Here is a 19,272-nt window from a genome sequence, read left to right on the forward strand (position 1 = left end):
AAGATTACACATGCGCCACAGAATTATAGTATTGTGGCCAGTGTTCCCAGCCACGAAAAGCCCTTGTGATATACATCTATTGGATTAAAGGGAACCTAGCTCCAGGTGCACAGCATAGTACCTTAGGGTGCCTTTAAACAGAGATTTATCTGGCCGATGTTTGAAGCCAAAGCCAGGAACAGACTATAAGCAGAGAACAGGTAATAAAGGAAAAACTGAGATTTCTCCTCTTTTCAACTCCATTCCTGGCTTTGGCTTCAAAAATCTGTCAGCTAAATCTGTCTGTGTGAATGCACCCTTAAGGTACCATGCTGTGTACCCGGTGACCCTGTTATCAGTGCTGTAATGCCCTTTTGGTTCTCTTATCATGTTAAAACCATCAGCCCTGAATCTCTGCAGCACCAGCTGTTATCAGAGGATGTACTACAACTCCCAGCATATCCTGAGGGCTGCAGACTGTAAGTAAATGCTGGGAGTTGTAGTGTTTGCAGCTGTTGTACTTGGAGGATTCCTGGTGTATTGTATACTGGAGGCTTTGTGAGAGATCAGTATACAGAGTTCTGTGGGGGATCAGTGTGTGGATGTGACCCCAGAACAGAACTAATAGGGGATAGAAGAAATATACCGTTACTGACCAAATCCAATACACCAGTATATAAGAAACATATATTGTCACTGTGACCACAACCATTACCACCCCATACTAACTAATACCACCACACCATAACTGAGATCCAGTATAACAAGACCAATAATACCAGTATAAAAGAAACAAATATCACAACCCCTTCACCACCACCGCCATTACTAACTAACATCCACTGTACAAATACCAGGATCATCCCCATAGAAGGTTCTCATTATTAAAATGTGTCTGCTGGTCGTGATCTCATGTGTAATCAAAGATACATAATGAACTGCTAGATAGCTATTTCCTACTGGATATCTATCTATCTATCTATCTATCTATCTATCTATTTTTAGTAATTTCAGCAGCACAGGAAAAATATGGGTGCCAGGCAAATACTCCAACCACGAGTCCACAATATATATGTAAAGTAGCTTGACTGCACTCCAGATAAGGTGAGAAAAAAGGTTTCACATTTATTCACAAAGTGCACAGCACAGCATACAAAGTAATTAGGCAACGTTTCTGTGGCCTCTCGCCACCATTTTCAAGCCACAGTAGTGAACAAACCATATTCATTTATACAGGTGCATAATCAAAATCAAGCAAATTCATTGGTCGTGAGATGTGTCAATCACATGTGTAAACTTCTAGTGCTTCATCTATTAGGTAAAGAAATTCAGGTGCATACAAATACATAATCACTGGTGATCTCAGTGTTGCAAAAGTTGTGTGAATATATACAAAGACTGTGTGAATATATACAAGATTTGCATAAGTACAAAGTCCATTCTCTTGAAACGTCTCTCCACTGCAGAGACGCACAGACATGCTTGAAAGTTCATGTATCTCTCCAGGACACTTAGGAACAGAACTGTCCGGATAGAGCAGGAGAAAGCATCATGTTGTCAAGGAGATTAATGACGTCATTAAGGGTCTGTCTCCTTGCACGATCTCTCTGGGAGTGAGTCAGACACAGGAATCTCGGATTAGCTGACATAGCAGTCAGCAAAAATGAGTGAAGCAGTGTGTTCCACAGGCTCCCAGTCCAGATGAGAATCAGCCTTCCTGGTTGCTCTGTATCACAACAAGGACCCGACAGGTCGCACAAAAAAACCGCATCCTGTGTGAACTGACTCTAATCCACTATCCCAGCCATGGCAAGTAAATCCTCCTAGCTCAAAAATGTCCGGTTCAGTTATATGTTCCACACGTGTCCCGTTTCCAGAATCTATGTCTGACTCACTCCCAGAGAGATCGTGCAAGGAGACAGACCCTTAATGACGTCATTAATCTCCTTGACAACATGATGCTTTCTCCTGCTCTATCCGGACAGTTCTGTTCCTAAGTGTCCTGGAGAGATACATGAACTTTCAAGCATGTCTGTGCGTCTCTGCAGTGGAGAGACGTTTCAAGAGAATGGACTTTGTACTTATGCAAATCTTGTATATATTCACACAGTCTTTGTATATATTCACACAACTTTTGCAACACTGAGATCACCAGTGATTATGTATTTGTATGCACCTGAATTTCTTTACCTAATAGATGAAGCACTAGAAGTTTACACATGTGATTGACACATCTCACGACCAATGAATTTGCTTGATTTTGATTATGCACCTGTATAAATGAATATGGTTTGTTCACTACTGTGGCTTGAAAATGGTGGCGAGAGGCCACAGAAACGTTGCCTAATTACTTTGTATGCTGTGCTGTGCACTTTGTGAATAAATGTGAAACCTTTTTTCTCACCTTATCTGGAGTGCCGTCAAGCTACTTTACATATCTATCTATCTATCTATCTATCTATCTATCTATCTATCTATCTATCTATCTATCTATCTATCTCCTATCTATCATCTATCTATCTATCTATCTATCTCCTATCTATCTATCTATCTCCTATCTATCTATCTATCTCCTATCTATCCATCCATCTATCTCCTATCTATCTCCGGTATAAGAACACTGACAATAGAACACAGTTGTCAAACTCCGTCCCTCCAGTTGTTACAACACTACAAATCCCATCATGACTGGACAGATAAACCATGACGGGAATTGTAGTTTTGCAACATCTGGAGGGACATAGTTTGACACCCCTGATAAGTTATAAGACCTTATAAGTTATTATAGTGCAGTTACATTCAGTGACTCACAGTAGGCGTCTTCTCTGCATGAAGAGACGTCCACTTTTCCTTTTCTTCTCCATCCGGCTCCGGCCATCATGAAGGCTTCTCTGGCCATGACTCCTCTCCACGGGATCTGTCAGACAGACATTTTAGGCTTCTTGCTCCAGCAACATCCTCATCAATACATCCCTCCATATAGAATAGCCCCCCGCTGCACATCTCTCCATATAGAATAGCCCACCTGTGCATCCCCCATATAGGATAGCCCCCTTGTGCAACCCCCCTCGTAGAATAGCCCCCTGTGCATCCCCCCTCATAGAATAGCCCCCTGTGCATCCCCCTTCATAGAATAGCCCCCCTGTGCGTTGTCCTTTATAGAATAGCTCCCCCTGTGCATCCCCCTTATAGAATAGCTCCCCCTGTGCATCCCCCCTCATAGAATAGCCCCCCTGTGCAGCCCCCCCAATATAGAATAGCCCCCCTGTGCATCCTCCCATATAGAATAGCCCCCTGTGCACCCCCTCATAGAATAGCCCCCTGTGCATCCCCCCCCTCATAGAATAGCTCACCCTGTGCATCCCCCCCTAATAGAATAGCCCCCCTGTGCATCCCCCATATAGAATAGCTCCCCCTGTGCATCCCCCCTCATAGAATAGCCCCCTGTGCATTCCCCTTCATAGAATAGCCCCCCTGTGCATCCCCCTTCATAGAATAGCTCCCCCTGTGCATCCCCCCATATAGAATAGCCCCCCTGTGCATTCTCCCTTATAGAATAGCCCCCCTGTGCATCCCCCCTTAGAGAATAGCCCCCCCCCGTGCATCCCCCCAATATAGAATAGCTCCCCCTGTGCATCCCCCCATATAGAATAGCCCCCCTGTGCATTCTCCCTTATAGAATAGCTCCCCCTGTGCATCCCCCCTTATAGAATAGCTCCCCCTGTGCACCCCCCCCCTCATAGAATAGCCCCCTGTGCATTCCCCCAATATAGAATAACCCCCCCTGTGCATCCTCCCATATAGAATAGCCCCCATGCACCCCCCCATATAGAATAGCCCCCATGCACCCCCCCATATAGAATAGCCCCCTGTGCATCCCCCTTCATAGAATAGCCCCCCCTGTGCATCCCCCCTTATAGAATAGCTCCCCCTGTGCATCCCCCTTATAGAATAGCTCCCCCTGTGCATCCCCCCCTCATAGAATAGCTCCCCCTGTGCATCCCCCCTCATAGAATAGCCCCCCTGTGCATCCCCCCCTCATAGAATAGCCCCCCTGTGCACCCCCCCTTATAGAATAGCTCCCCCTGTGCATCCCCCCTCATAGAATAGCCCCCCTGTGCATCCCCCCCTCATAGAATAGCCCCCCTGTGCACCCCCCCCCTTATAGAATAGCTCCCCCTGTGCATCCCCCCCTCATAGAATAGCTCCCCCTGTGCATCCCCCCCTCATAGAATAGCCCCCTGTGCATCCCCCCTAATAGAATACCCCCCTGTGCATTCTCCTTTATAGAATAGCCCCCCTGTGCATCCCCCCCCCTAATAGAATATCCCCCCTCATAGAATAGCCCCCATGCACCCCCCCATATAGAATAGCCTCCTTGTCCATCCCCCCTCATAGAATAGCCCCCCTGTGCATCCCCCCTCATAGAATAGCCCCCCTGTGCATCCCCCTTCATAGAATAGCCCCCCTGTGCATCCCCCTTCATAGAATAGCCCCCCTGTGCATCCCCCCAATATAGAATAGCCCCCCTGCGCATCCCCCCTCATAGAATAGCCTCCCTGTGCATCCCCCTTCATAGAATAGCCCCCCTGTGCATCCCCCCAATATAGAATAGCCCCCCTGCGCATCCCCCCTCATAGAATAGCCCCCTTGTGCATCCCCCCAATATAGAATAGCCCCCCTGCGCATCCCCCCTCATAGAATAGCCCCCCTGTGCATCCCCCTTCATAGAATAGCCCCCCTGTGCATCCCCCCAATATAGAATAGCCCCCCTGCGCATCCCCCCTCATAGAATAGCCCCCTTGTGCACCCCCCCCCCCCCCCCCCCGGTGTGGCCACATGTTAATGGGTTTAAAAAAAAAGAAAAACAACTCACCTCTCCTCGGGCCGGATCTTCAGTGTGCAGCAGCTTCTCCCTGCTGCTGCAGCGCGGCGGCTCCTCTCCTCTCCCTTTCCTATCAGGTCCTCAGCGGCGCGTCAGGGAAGTGACGTCACCGCTGGGGACCTGATGTAGGTGCCTGCAGACGTGCCTGCGTACAGCACGTCTGCGGCTCCTGGGGGGATCAGGCGGCCCGGAAGAGACTGAGGGAATAGCGCGGCGGCCGGCCGCGCTATTCTTTCAGTCTCAACTACTGCAGAGAGTCGGCCGCGCGTCGCGGCCCACTCATTGGTGGGGAAGACCGGCCCGGGGGGCACATGCCCTCCTGCCCCCCGGCCCAGCCCGCCCCTGCACACACAACACTTGCATACAGACTCACACACATGCAACTATACCCAGTCACACCATACACTCACCTCTGTATGGATCTGTGAGGCAGCAGTACTATCACCTGTCACATCTCCCTCTGCCCTGGGCCGCTGTGGACGGGTCAGGAGTAAGGAGACACAGGAATACAACTGGAGGAGGGGGCACAGGATGCAAAGCACAGGCAGCACTGTGCGGAGGCTTTTGGGCCCTGACCTGCTGTTTGGCCTCTACAGGCTGCCGTGCAGTGAGCCCCACCCCCCTCTCCTCTGGTCCGACGCTGAAAGAGTAAGGCCTGGAGGAGCCACAATATCACTAAAGTGGCTCACCAGCGCCATCCTCATCCCTGCGCCCGGATCATCCCCCCTCCCCCCACAGCCTCCTGTAATGATGTTTGCGCTCACAGTACAGCACACAGTGCGATGTCTGTGACAGTGTGTCAGGCATTGTCAGTGTGTGTGAGCAGGTCTTGGCGGCCCCCTGCAGCTGACTATGTGACCTGCAATCCTAAATACACAATGTAATGTGGTGATGTGCAAGAGAGGGAGACAGGCGGCCCACAGACAGTCCAGGATTCTAGGAAGACATCAGGCTGTGTGGGGTGCCGGCGTATGGATCTCAGTGAGGGGTTCCAGCAGGGTGCAGTTGTGCTGTGGCTGGCATCTTGACACCACTTAGAGACCCGTGTGTCAGTGATGCTGACTGATTCCCAGGGAGAGGGGAAGAGATGGCGTGGGCAAGTGCCGGGGGGCCCCTTGAGGCACTGTGGGCCCCGGCACTTGCCCGAGTATGCCGGGTGCTGACACCGGCCCTGGGCACTCGGATCTTCCCAGTACCCCTGGTGGCATTGGGTACTGGGGTAATAATGGGGCAGTTAGTGTTAGCCAATTTATATCGGCTAACACTAAGTCCCGACTTAGTAATGGAATCCGTGTATCAGACAGCTTTCACTACTAAGTCTGTAAATGAATGAAAGAAAACGCAACACACCTAGAATTTTTTTTTTATTCAAATAAAAACACCACCACACATTGACCATTTTATTGAACAGTAAAGTCCGCTGGTCATCGACGTAGTCCAAACGAATCCAACGTAATCCTCTGCATGCCGGAATCTGAAAAAGAAAGCGAGAAGAAAATGCTCATTACCTAGGAGGCAAACCAGAGCCAACGAGATTATTTTGAGACAATTCTGAGAACATTTTGAGACAATTCTAATGGCCCTATTCCACGGGTCGTTTAGAGGAGCAATATCGTTCGTATTCGGACGATATCGGCCGCTACGAACGATAGTCGTCCCGTGGAATAGAGTGTAACGATCAGCCGACATCGTTCATGTCGGCTGATCGTTGCAGTCGCTTGTTTTTCAACATGTTGAAAAACAAGCGACTGATATAGCAGCGATCTGCTGCCGTCGCTCCGTTGAATAGGAGCATCGGCAGCAGATGCTGCTATATCCTATGGGCTGCCCGGACGATCAGCGATCACCCGGGCAGCCCCCCCAGCAGCTCCCCGCCGCCCCTCCCGCACTCACCCGCTCGCTGCCGCCGCGTTGAATAGCGGCGGCAGCGAGCGGGGAACGAGGAGCAAACGACTTGTGGAATAGGGCCATTAGACAAAAAAATCTGCACCACAGAAAATAGACCAGGCTTATCCCTGATAGTATATTGCACTTTAAATAGACCAGTCTATTCTTGCCAAAGCAGAAATAGACCACACCTAGAAAAATCCCCTGTTGATAAATTTCCCCCAATGTCCGTTATTTAACGCTACCTATGGCTGGAATTAATGATAATGATCATTAATTGTGGCCATAGGTAGCGTTAAACAAAGGCTGTTCACATGGAACAGCCGTTGTTTCTACAGCGTGTGAACATAGCCTAAAAGTACTTTGCATGCCCACTTAATTAAAGGGATACTAAAGTGATATGAAGTTATAAGATATACCATAACGCCCAGGGCCGGTTTTAGGCTAAGTGAGGCCCTGGGCAAAATTAAAAATGGGGCCCCAATTAAATGTACCATGTTTGCTGTAGATTGGATGCAGTGTTTCATCATTCATTTACATAACTTAGTTCTGGCCCTGCATTCTGAATATCTGCTGCAGGAATGTAGTGACCGCCATGTTTAACTAATTAACTGCCAGTAAAAATAATAAAGAGCAACTGCTTACCTGCCTGCGCACCCTCGACACGCTCCTCCATGAGTCTCTGGGTCTCTGCACTCAGCCACTCAATGTGCTGTCCCGCTGCAGCCTGTGATTGGTTGAGTGGCTATCAGTGAGCAGGGACCCAGAGACTCCTCAAACAGGAGCATGGACAGGTAAAAGCAGACAGGTAAGCATGAGCAGGTAATCATGGGCTGGTTATTATTTTTACTGGCATCTAATTAGTTAAACATGGCCATCACTACATTCCCATAGTAGAATGAATATCCTATGTAAGAATCCCGGGCCATTGACTATAATGATACTGAGTATTGCAGCGGATTTGCTGAGAAACTTGCAGCATGAAAGCCACTGCAAACTCGCTACATGTAAATGCACAATAAGGGTACATGCACACGTACTGACTCACAGCGGAAATCTCGCTGCGAGTTTGGCAGCAAGATCTGCTATGAGTTAATATCCTGCCAGGTCCTGTGCACACATACTCGCAGCGGTAGTATGTAATGCAGCTGCCCCCTTAACCCCTTCCTCCGCTGTGTATATACATTACCTCTCTCCTGCACGGGGTCCCGGCGTCCTGCTCTCCCGCTCAGTGGCTGCGGCTGGGCTAAACACTGATTGGCCGGGCGGGAGAGCAGTACACCGGGACCCCGTGCAGGAGAGAGGTAATGTATACAGAGAGCAGGAGCTGGGTGGGAACGGAGGAAGGGGTTAAGGGGGTGGCTGCATTACATACTCGCAGCAGTCATTCAAGGGGTTATCCAGCGCTACAAAAACATGGCCACTTTTCCCCCTACTCTTGTCTCCAGGTCAGGTGCGGTTTGCAATTAAGCTCCATTTACTTCAATGGAACTGAGTTTCAAAACCCCACCCAATCTGGAGACAACAGTAGGGGGAAAGTGGCCATGTGTTTGTAGCACTGGATAACCCCTTTTCAGACCGCTGCGAGTATGTGTGCACAGGACCTGGCAGGATATTAACTCGTAGCGGATCTCGCTGCCAAACTTGCAACGAGATTTCCGCTGCGAGTCGGTACGTGTGCACGTACCCTAAAGGAGATTTGTTTTACTTCGTACATATCAATAAGAATCTGCTTTGCTCCTCTCTAGTACCTGCATTAGATGGTTTGCTTGGCAGCTGTGCCACATGGCGTGCAGCAGTTTCTCTACATAGCCAATGTAAAATTGGGCAGAAAAGTGCTGCGCTGCACAGTGGTATTGTCACTTATCTAAACCTCTGACATGTCGGGGAGAGACCTGCTGAAATTGTCAGTTATAAGTGGGTGAAGCACACAGTAGAGCACTTCACTCCCTGGCTGATTCACTCACTCCACAGACTAGAAATCAGACCTTGCACTGCGCACATCACCCGCTTATAAGTGGTGATCCCCATAGGTCTCTGAATGACATGTCACAAGATATGACAAATGACAGCACCGCTTTAATACCTCAATATATTATGAATATAATACAATACACCTTATACAGTGTGTATATATATATATATATATATATATATATATATATATATAGCCACTTCTTATAATACTTATGTATTGAGGCACTTTATATTTACTCCATATTGAGGTGTTACTAGCAAGGTGCACTACATTGTATTATATCCACTACGCATTGTGATGTTTACTTGTACATGAGAACACAGACATACACAGTCTCAGGCTATGTTCACACAACGTATGTTTTGTATCAATCACGGCTGTTGTTGCAATTTGCAACAATGGCCGTGATTTATACAAAATGCACGTTCTATTGAAATTAATGGAATCTTGGCCGGAGTGTATACACATAGTACATATATATATATATATACATACACATGGTATACACTCAAGCCGGGGTTACATCTGGCCACACTAAAAAGCGTCATGTTCGTTTTTTGTGTCCACTATTCATTGAATAGTGGCCACAGAGAAGCTGTCAGTTCACACAATGGAGCGTCTGGCTTCAGCCACACACTCCATTGTGAGCATTGGTGTATTCGGATGCAGGTGCACACTGTGTGCGCTTACATCCGGATTCACCAGAAGTGAAGATCATTCGGCCTGTACTGCTGTACCATCCAGGATGATCTTCAGTAACACCGGCGATTCGACCGGGTCACAGAACGGCCGGTGTTATACTTAGTGTAAACCTGGCCTCACACATACAATCTCACACATATTTAAACACACATTATTATGCATAAATATCCAGTACACACACAGACACACACCATACACACTGAATATACATTATATATTAGTACACCCCCAAACACATGATATAACCGTACACACACACCCATACACATTATATAACAGTATGACCCCCCAAACATGATATAACTGTACACACACACCCCCATACACATTATATAACAGTACGACCCCCCCAAACATGATATAACTGTACACACACACACACCCATACACATTATATATTAGTACACCCTCCAAACACATTATATAACAGTACAAACACACACACACCCATAGACATTATATAGTACCCACATATACACTCTCACTATCTAAAAACACATTATGCATATGTAAACCTCCAGTACACACACACGCACACCTACACATTGACTATACATTATATAAGAATACACCCCCCATACACATTATAGAACAGTACAACCCCCCATACACATTATATAGCAGGATACCCATACATTAAATACACTATATACACATATACTTACATTAGTAGTTGGTAGTTAATAATTCAGCAGCTGATGACAGGGCCGGACTGGGAGCCTCATGCTGCTGCTGGTTTCTTCCTCCTCTTTCCTGTTGTCCCGACTGCCAGCAGTGTAACATTACACCAGCTGCAGCAGCAGGACAGGAAGCCTGGTGTGTACGGGACCTTGGGAAGGAGAAGGAGGGGGAGGGGAGGTGTCGGCTCCAGCAGCAGGACAGGACCCTCAGTGTAAGGAACCTCAGGAAAGGGGGAGGGGGAGTGTGGGCTCCAGCAGCAGCAGCTCCTCAGTGCAGGGGACCTCAGGGAAGGAGGCGGGGGAGGGGGGGTGTCGCTCCAGCAGCCGCTCTGTCAGCCTGTGCTTAGAGCAGAGCTTCCTCTGCCCTGGTGCAGGCTGCTGCCGTGTATTCCTGAATCTGACACCCAGGAATCACGGCAGCTGCAGGGGGCCCCCTGGGGGATGGGGGCCCTGGGCAACTGCCTTGTTTGCCCCCCCCTAACGCCGGCCCTGATAACGCCTCTAACAATCAGAGACAGCATGAGCCATTTGGTATTCTTTTTCTGCACAGCATTACTCTTAAGAAATCAGAACCACGTACAAAGTAGTTCTGTGCAGGGAAAAGGGAAGTAGTTTGTGTGTGGAAACTAGCTCATAAGCAGTAGCCCAGGTTTACTAATAGAGCCTAATACAGAGTAGATAGCACAAACCTAGAATAGGCAGTCTACATATGCATAAGGTGATTCACAGCGATTCATGCTGTTCAAATATGTTCACACAACATTTATTTTTTAGTGTATTTTTTGACATGTCATTTTGAAGCTAAAATACAACCGTATTATAATTACGCCTGTAATTTAGCCTCAAAATTACAGGCATCCAAAAACACATCAAAACAAGCATGGGGGGGGGGGGGGGTATATCAAGCAATAGATGGTATTAAGAACAGGGGTATGTAAACTTTTGATCAAGGTCATTTGGATGTTTTTGGTTTTCTTTATAATTTAAAATGAGAAAACACAGTAGTTTGACAATAAACGGCTTCACCCAACCACTAACCATGAGTGGGAAACAAAGATTTTTGTGTTATTCATAGTCTCTGAAAAAAGGACAAGAAAGCAAAATTCTGCCAGGGTGTGTAAACTTTTGAGCACAACTGTGTATGTGTTGTCTGTTTCCAGATCACAGTATAAGCAGTGTATGTATACTTATCAGCGTTGCTTGTAATCTGGATGGTGTCCAGTCTTTGGCCAGAATGATTGGCAGCTAGAGGAGGAGGAGCCTGAAGATACAGCTGGAGGACTGGATAGACATGCCAGATCACAAGCAGCATGGTTAGTTTTAGCAGCAGTTAGTTTTCAGGGCTGCATGAACAATCTGGAAACTGAGTGAACCTGTCCAAATTTTTGCGTTTGGCAACGTTTGATTCCCCACGGCTGCAAAAGTTGGACCACAGGGAGTCTATAAAGTTGCCAAACCTAAACATTTGTTTTTCGATCCATGGCCCAGTTTCCATGTACGGTGCCATTCTATGCTCAAGGTCAAGCTTTAGAATCGATGGAGCCGCGTCATAGAGGGGAGGGAATTCCCTCCCACCGGGTGCGGGCCGGCCGGCCTCCAGTGCTTGAGCACTGGCCCGGGACCCGTGGATTGAATGGCGATGTACACGGGGACGGCGGCACCGGCTTCCCCGTTCTATCTGTGGGTCAAATTAAAGAGGATGTACCTGATGGTACATCCTCTTGAAGCTTAGATTGGTTGGTTGCAATTTGACTAATCACAGTCCATGTCCAATTTTTGTTGCAGAGAGAGAGAGAGAGAGAGAGAGAAAAAAAAAAAAAAAAGAGAGAGAGAGAGAGAGAGAGAGAGCATCTACTTCTATTTATAGCAGGTGAATATACAATTAATATTTAATATTACCACAACTGCATTAGTAGATATAAAAATAATATATCACTCCTTTAGAAGTCGTAATCAGCTGATGGATGAAAATCCCATATGCAGTCTGCCTGCAATTCATTTGCCAGCTAGGCACTTACTTACGAGCAAAAATATACACTTTTTTTTCTGCAAATGATAACTTTAATAAATTCATCAGTGCATCATGGAACCACTCCTTCTACAAGCACACAGCCAAAAAAAAATCTTTAAAAAATCCATTTGCTTCCTGTTTACACATCGGTTTGCTCCTGTTTTAACAGAATCTGTTTTTTTACATACTGTCTATGAGACTGTTCACGTGATCTGGGGTCTCTTTCTCTTCTGGGCATGCTTAGTTTCACATTGTGACAGACAGATGTATAACGAATGCAAACAGAACATCGATCCGTTTACATAAGTCACCCTGACTTCAATGGAAAAAGAAAAGCATGATTCACCTTTGTTTCACTTTTTTTTTTTTCTTTGTTAATAGAAATAAAATTTGTCCATGACACTTTTTTTGACTGTGGAGCTTTGACAAGGTGTTTCTAAGGGAGAGATTTAACTGACAGATTTTTTTAAGCCAAAGCCAGGAACAGACTATAAACAGAGATCAGGTCATAAAGGAAAGACTGAGATTTCTTTCATTCCTGGCTTTGGCTTCAAGAATCTGTCAGATAAATCTCTCTGTGTAAACGCACCATAAGAATATAAAATTACATTGAACATGACATAATGTTTATTACTCTTCAATGTAGGGCCAGTATGTTGTACGCTGCTCTTGTGAGTGGATATCATAAGAAAAACACACTGAATGAAAAGGATTGTGATCGGTTGTTCTGTGGGTTATCCACTTGGTGTCACTGTTCAACTAGCTGAATGGTTACCATAACCCAGCCTGCATGAGCCCACAAAATGTATGCCATCTGTACAGTATGTCACAGTCGACATATACATGGGACTTTGATAGTCCTCTTTTCTTACTTACCATCTCTTTGTAAACAGAAATCCCCTAATGTGGAGTCCCCCATGTGAACTTCAAAGATAGGGGACCTATAGTGACAGAAAGACACAACCAAGAGTACATGGTTCTGATTATAAACTCCAAAGCAGATTACTAGTTAAAATAATGTTTTTAGTAATGTTATTTATGCATTTTTCTAGTGTCTTTAACCCCATCAGGACCGGGCTAATTTTTATTTGTACTTTGCAATGACAGACTTAATTTTTCATAAAATATGCTGTGAAACCGTAAAAAAAAACATTTGCGCATTGAAATTGAAAAATAAAAAATTGTTTTCATTTTGGGGTGTTTCGTGTTTACGCTGTTCATCCTGTGGTAAAACTGACATGTTATATATATATTTCTCTAGTCAGCGCGATTACAATAATAGGCAACTTGTATAACTCCTATTTTATCTGACTGCTTTTACAAAATTAAAACTAAGGGGGAGATTTATGAAAGGGTGTAAATATATGCCTGGTGTAAACTGCCCACAGCAACCAATCACAGCTCAGCTTTCAGCTCTGGTATAATCCCCCCAGGGCCGCTTTAACCAGAGGGCACATGGTGCACGTGCACCGGGCCCACTGGTTAAAGGGGCCCCCCCGAGCCGGCCGGCCGTTGCTATGTGCGACCGGTGCGGTCGCACAGGGCTCCGGCCACCAGCCTGTCAGGGGGAGCGCCATGGATGGGTAATCTACTTACCCCTCCATGGCGCCCCCTGCAGGGCCCCCCGTCCGCCGCTGCCCCCGCCCGCTGCTGCTGCGGCGCTTCAGCAGCAGCGATACTGACAGAGAGAGAGCCATTGGCTCCCTCCCTGTCAGTCACTCTTGTGGCCGCACTTCCTGCGGTCACAAGAGGCCGCACTCTCCCTCTAGCGCCCGACGTCACTGGAGCGTCGGCACGAGGGTAAGGGGAGTGCTGCCTCTTGTGACCGCAGGAAGTGCGGCCACAAGAGGGAAGAGAAGAGGAACGTGTGGACCTAGGTGAGTAAAAGTGTTTGTTTTTTTCAATATTATATGGGAGGGGGAGCGCATATGCTATTGGGGAGCACAGGGGGCTATATACTATGGGGGAGCACAGGGGAGCTATACACTATGGGAGGGGCGGCTATATACTATGGGGGAGCACAGGGGAGCTATGTACTATGGGGGGGCGGCTATATACTATGGGGGAGCACAGGGGAGCTATATACTATGGGGGGGTTATATACTATTGGGGAGCACAGGGGAGCTATGTACTATGGGGGGGGTGGCTATATACTATGGGGTAGCACAGGGGGCTATATACTATGGGGGAGCACAGGGGGCTATATACTATGGGGGAGCACAGGGGAGCTATATACTATGGGGGGGCGGCTATATACTATTGGGGAGCACAGGGAAGCTATGTACTATGGGGGGGGTTATATACTATTGGGGAGCACAGGGGAGCTATGTACTATGGGGGGGCGGCTATATACTATGGGGGAGCACAGGGGAGCTATGTACTATGGGGGGCGGCTATATACTATGGGGGAGCACAGGGGAGCTATATACTATGGGGGAGCACAGGGGAGCTATATACTATAGGGGGGTTATATACTATTGGGGAGCACAGGGGAGCTATGTACTATGGGGGGGGCGCCTATATACTATGGGGGAGCACAGGGGAGCTATGTACTATGGGGGGCGGCTATATACTATGGGGGAGCACAGGGGAGCTATATACTATGGGGAGCACAGGGGAGCTATATACTATGGGGGAGCACAGGGGGCTTTATACTATGGGGGAGCACAGGGGAGCTATATACTATGGGGGAGCACAGGGGGGCTATATACTATAGGGGAGCACAGGGGAGCTATATACTATTAGGTTGCACAGGGGAGCTATACACTATTGGGGAGCACAGGGGGCTATATACTATGGGGGAGCACAGGGGGCTATATACTATGGGGGAGCACAGGGGAGCTATATACTATTGGGGAGCACAGGGGAGCTATATACTATTGTGGAGCACAGGGGGCTATATACTATTGGGGAGCACAGGGGTCTATATACTATGGGGGAGAGCACAGTGGGGCTATATATTGGGGAGAGCACAGGGGGGCTATGTACTATTGGGGAGAGCACAGGGGGGCTATATACTATTGGGGAGAGCACAGGGGGGCTATATACTATTGGGGGGAGAGCACAGGGGGGCTATATACTATTGGGGGGAGAGCACAGGGGGGCTATATACTATTGTGGGAGAGCACAGGGGGGCTATATACTATTGGAGAGCACAGGGGGGCTATATACTATTGGGGAGAGCACATGGGGGGCTATATACTATTGGGGGAGAGCACAGGGGGGCTATATACTAATGGGGAACGCACAGGAGGGCTGTATATAACTGGAGGAGCACATGAGGGTCTATATACTACAGGGACACCTTAAAACTATGGAGGCACAGAGGGGTGTAACTATGTAGGGGTACAGAGGGGTGTAACTACTGTATAGGGGTACAAAGGGACCTAACTACTGTATGTGTTGGAGCCTAAAATATTTCTCTGGCAGATTCTGGAGAGAAGATTCACAGCCAGGAGAAGACTTCAAGGTGGCCCAGGCTGGATGGAGAGAAAAAGAAAAGGTGACAGACTCTGATCGGAGAAGACGCCCCCGGTGAGTCACTGGATATAACTGCACTCTGTTAGAGGGTTGTAGTGTTAGGGGTCATGATGTGGCGGTATTATGTAATGGTATCATTGGTGATATCTTTCTGTTTTGTTTAGTGCAGTTTTTATGTAATATGTAATCACTGTATGGTGGAAATAGTGTTATAAGGTAACTACTGTTTTTATTGGGGCTCTTGATACAGTGTGGGGGCAAATTCAGTACATTATACAATGTGCCAAAAGGGAAGGGGGGGGCCCACTCTTAAGGGCTGTGCACTGGGCCCACCAATGTATTAAAACGGCCCTGAATCCCCCTAAGGATGTGTTCACACGTACAGGATCTGCAGCAGATTTGAAGTGGCAGATTCAAGGAAAATCAGATCTGAACCATCAAATCTGCTGCAGATCCTGTACGTGTGAACAAACCCTAAATGTTCCTTAAAATTGCTCTATTTCTATCCTTATAAAGCTTAAATTTTTTGGTCTATGGGGCTGTGTGAGGTGTAATTTTTTTGCGCAATGATCTGTACTTTCTATTGGTAGCTTGCTTGCATATATGTGACTTTCAAAGAGTTTCCCCGCTGCCGGCGTGATGTTCAGTGTCGGACTGGGATACCTGGGGCCCACTAGAGGAAATGATCCTTGGGGCCCAGCAAAGAACAATCGGTAAAAAGCGACATACTGACCCAGCCCTATCCTGGATTAATCTGGATCTGTGACAACTCCCTTGTCCCCCACTCAGAGCAGGCTATAGAGATAGCACTCCAATGACTGAGTGTATATACTGATAGTTTGTGCCCATATGATGCAGCTGCACCCCTTATCATTTTATTACCCCCTTCATCCTCCTGCCGCCCATCATCATACTACTACCCCCTTCACCCTCCTGCCCCTCCATCATAATACTACCCCTCCATCATCCTCCTCCCCCATCATACTACTACCCCCTTCATCCTCCTGCCCCTCCATCATAATACTACCCCTCCATCATCCTCCTCCCCCATCATACTACTACCCCCTTCATCCTCCTGCCCCTCCATCATAATACTACCCCTCCATCATCCTCCTCCCCCATCATACTACTACCCCCTTCATCCTCCTGCCCTGCCATTATCATACTACTTCCCCCTTCATCCTCCTGCACCTCCAAGATCATACTACTACCCCTTCATCATAATACTACCACCCCTTTATCATCATACTACTACCCCCTTCATCCTCCTGCCCTTCCATCATCATAGTAGTTCCCCTCTCATCCTTTTGCCCCTCATCACCATACTACTGCCTTCTTCATCATTATCCTGCCCCTCCATCTCTATTTAAAATAAAAAAACAGCTATACTTACCTAACCTGTATGGTTCCACTAGTCTCCCAGCGATTCCTCTCCCTGCTCTGCATGAGAGATCAGTCATGCAGTCAGGGGGCGTGGCTTCCCGGGTGATATCGGGGACATAGTTTTGCCCGATCTTGAGTCCAGGTATCCTCCCAAGGCTGCTGGAGACCTGACAGCTGCTGCAGCGTCAGATACTGGGGCCCACTGAGGACAGTCAGCCTCACTCTATGGCTGTCTGGGGGCCCCAGCTGTGGACTGCCAGTCGGAGCTCCACACACAGTATAATCCCCTGAAAATGCCCCCACACTGTATTAAGAGCCCCAATACATACGGTAGTTACCTCATAACGATATCACCAATTATACCATTACATAATACCGCCACACAATGACCACTATCACTACAGCCCTATAACAGTTACATCCATTTACTCACAGGGGGCGTCTTCTCTCATCAGGGTCTTTCACCTTTTCTTTCACTCCATCCAGCCTGGGCCACCTTGAAGTCTTCCCCGGCTGTGAATCTCCTCTCCAGAATCTGCCAGAGAAACATTTTAGGCTCCAACACATACAGTAGTAAGGTCCCCTGTACCCCTATACAGTAGTTACCCCCCTCTTTCCCCCTATATAAGTAGTTACCCCCCTTTTTCCCCCTATATAGTAGTTACACCCCTATGTGCCCCCCCACAGCTGTGTGCTGCCCCCAGTAGTATATAGACACCTGTGTGCTGCCCCCAGTACTATAGACCACTAGGTGCTGCTCCCAGTAGTATATATAGCCCCTGTGCACCCCCCAGTAGTATATAGACCCCTTGTGTGCTGCCCCCAGTACTATAGACCACTAGGTGCTGCCCCTAGTAGTATATAGCCTCCTCTGTGCTCCCCCAGTTATATATACCCCCCCCCGTGCATTCCCCAGTAGTATATACCCCCCCGTGCAGCCCCCAGTAGTATATATATCCCCTGTGCTCCCACAGTAGTATATACTCCCCCTGTGCACCCACAGTAGTATGTATATCCCCTGTGCTCCCCCAGTAGTATATAGTCCCCCTGTGCAATCCCCAGTAGTATACATACCCCCCCTGTGCACCCTCCAGTAGTATATATATCCCCTGTGCTCCCCCGAGTAGTATATAGTCCCCCTGGGCACCCCCCAGTAGTATATAGTCCCCCTGTGCACCCCCCAGTAGTATATATATTCCCTGTGCTCCCCCCAGTACGCTTTCCCAGTTATATATAACCCCTGTGCACCCCCCCATTTATATATATATACCCTGTGCATCCCCCAGTTATATATATATATATATATATATCCCCTGTGCGCCCCCGAGTAGTATATAGCCCCCATGTGCGCTCCCTGTTATATATACCCCCCTGGGCACTCCCTCAGTTATATATACCCCCGTGCGCTCCCCCAGTTATATATATACCCCAGAGCGCTCCCCCAGTTATATATATCCCCCTGTGCACTCCCCCAGTTATATATACCCCACTGTGCACCCCAGAGTAGTATATAGCGCCCTGTGCACTCCCCAAGTTATATATACCTCCTGTGCACCCTCAGTAGTATATAACCCCCCTGTGCCCTCCCTGAGTTATATATACCCCCTGTGCGCTTCCCCAGTTATAAATACCCCCTGCATGCCCCCCCGTGGCACCCCTAGTAGTATAGACCCCCCCCCACTGTTATATAGCCCCCCTTTGTGTTCCCCCCTCCCATATAGCAAATTAAAAAAAAAAAAAAAACATACTCACCTGGGTCCGCGCGTTCCTCTTCTCTTCACCTCACCCTTGTGGCCGCAGGCAGTGCTTTGCCTGCGGTCACAAGAGGCCGCTCTCCCCTCTCGCGGTGTCGGCGCTGAGTGACGTCACTCAGCGCCGATACCACTACGGAAGAGCGGCCTCTTGTGACCGCAGGCAAAGCACTGCCTGCGGCCACAAGGATGTCTGGCAAGGAGGGAGCCAATGGCTCCCGACCTGTCAGTGCTGCTGCTGCTGCCTGTACCTATGAGCGCTCATAGCTACAGTGCAGAGCGCAGCAGCAGGCGGGGGGCCCTGCAGGGGGCGCCATGGATGGGTAACTTACCCATCCCGATGGCGCCCCCTTGGCAGGCTGGTGGCCGGAGCCCTGTGCGACACAGAGCAAAGGCCGGCCCTGCGCAGGGTGGGCCCCTTTAACCAGTGGGCCCGGTGCACCATGTGCCCTCTGGTTGAAGCGGCCCTGTTGCCATGGTTTAAAGGGAAATGATCAGTAGGTTAGACAAATCTAACCTGCTGATAGCTCCCTATT

The sequence above is a fragment of the Dendropsophus ebraccatus genome, chromosome 3, assembly GCF_027789765.1.
Source record: "Dendropsophus ebraccatus isolate aDenEbr1 chromosome 3, aDenEbr1.pat, whole genome shotgun sequence".
NCBI lineage: Eukaryota > Metazoa > Chordata > Amphibia > Anura > Hylidae > Dendropsophus > Dendropsophus ebraccatus.